Consider the following 2,018-nt stretch of genomic DNA (forward strand, 5'->3'; position numbering starts at 1 on the left):
ATGCTACTCTTGGCTGTCTATTTATGACTCTTTATTATGGTGTTTTTAAATAGTCTCCATGCAGCTTGCGGGCACTTCACCCTTGTGATTGTTCCTTTTAATTGCATGAAAAATTATGCTGTAACCTGGCCTCAGTATCACCAAGCTCTACAGCAATCCATTGATGGAGGACCCCAAATGGTTCAGAGCTTATTTCCATTATAAAGTATCCCACCCTCCCATGCCCAAGCCACATGTCCCTCTGGCCCCCAAACCATCCCTCTCCTAATCTTCCTGATATTGGTTCTTGTGGGGAAGGATTAATGACTTGCTACCCCTTCAGGTGTCTTTGGTGAATTGACAGCTGGTCACAGCCAATCCCTGAAGCAGTTGCTGTGCCATCTTCTTTTTTTTTTCTGTCTGGCAACCCTCTACAGCACCCAGGAGTATGCTAGAAGAGAGCCCAGTTACATGCCTGCCTGCACACACATCTCCAAGGAGGTGTGGCCTGCGGGTTAAGGGGTATGTCCACCCCTCACTTCTCCCATGTTGGCGATGGTACATATGTTGCCACTGAGTGCCAGAAACAGAGTTACGTGCCTCTCTCAGCGGTATTGTGCTCCAGCTGATAAAACGTTTGTGGCAGAGGATGCAGTTGGCTGTGGCTCTGCTCTTGTTCACGGAGTTTGTTAGGTCAGGAAAAGGCTCTAATACTGTTTTAGCATTTGCTGAAGAAAATGAAATTACGTTACACTACCTATTGCCTACATTTCAGTTAGAAGTGAACAGCCACAAAAGTAGCTGGTAGCAAGGTAACCCTCTGCACCAACTATCTCTACTGAACAGAAATAGGATTTCCTCTTTCTTGCCTAGGAGGATGAAGATTTGATGATCTCTGGAGAGTGCAGTGGAAACTTCTCAAGGTGAGTGTGGCCTACCTTGTTTTGCACCAGATCATGATCCAGTGAAAACTGGCTCCACGCAACACTTCTGCTTACCCAGCTTTCAGATGGCATTAGCTTCCACAGACAGGATTTTCCATGGCAGCATATAGAGATCTAGAGTATGATTCTTGGTGGCATGTCCTGAGCTAATATCTTATCATGGCACCAAGGTGCACTGCGCTGTTGGAATACAATGCGGACCTACTATCAGCTACTTTATAAATGTTGGGAGATTTCCACAATTTTTTTTAAATGGGCCAAAATAAAACCACGGAATTTCCACTAGAATGAGCAAATGCCACATCACTGATATTTTTCCTGAATATCTTTGAGGCTCTCATATTTTTAGAATTAAAGATAAAAGACTAGAATTATCCAAATTTGAGGTAACATTTCCTAGTTGTTCAAAACTACAGACTATCTCAGCCTGTTTTAAATGTGTCACTATTAACAAAAATGATTATCAGAAGCCTTGGCTTTTTTCTGTTAAAAATCTACTTTTCCTATAGAAATAATTATCTGTATCCTTACTGTAGATCAGGGCAAAATGCTGAGCTTGTTTTTCTGTTTTCAGTGTCTGAATGAGCATGTTTTCTAATCCTTGTTAATCCACCACCTCATGCTCAAAGGATATGGAGAAGTGAAATATTTCTCTCTATTTATTTTCAAAAAAGAACTTGGTCCAAGTGTTAAAAAGCTGTGGAAAATAAACCCAGCAGAGAGAGTAGCATGAATCTATGTCCTCTGAATGCCTCCAAGTCTCTTTCATCTTGGTCTGAAAACCTCATTGTTAATCAAAGTAATTGCATGAGAACCACTCAGGAAATTCTTAAACATTCAAAATGAAAACTTGTCACTACAAATTCACCAGTATGGCTAAAATACAGATTATCTCCATCAAACGCTGTGGGAAAGTTTGCTTTGCAGCAGTGAGGGCAGAATAAAATATTCTCCCAATCTGCCTTATTTATCTTAAAAACATATATACTCGGACAGTGCTTCAGTTAAACACTATTTTCTTTTCCCTCACATGCATATCATTTAAACTTCCCATTTGAAGCTCATTTAAAACATCTCTCCCTGGAATTAGGCTGA

The sequence above is a fragment of the Gopherus flavomarginatus genome, chromosome 6 (assembly GCF_025201925.1).
Source record: "Gopherus flavomarginatus isolate rGopFla2 chromosome 6, rGopFla2.mat.asm, whole genome shotgun sequence".
In the NCBI taxonomy this organism is placed as follows: Eukaryota; Metazoa; Chordata; order Testudines; family Testudinidae; genus Gopherus; species Gopherus flavomarginatus.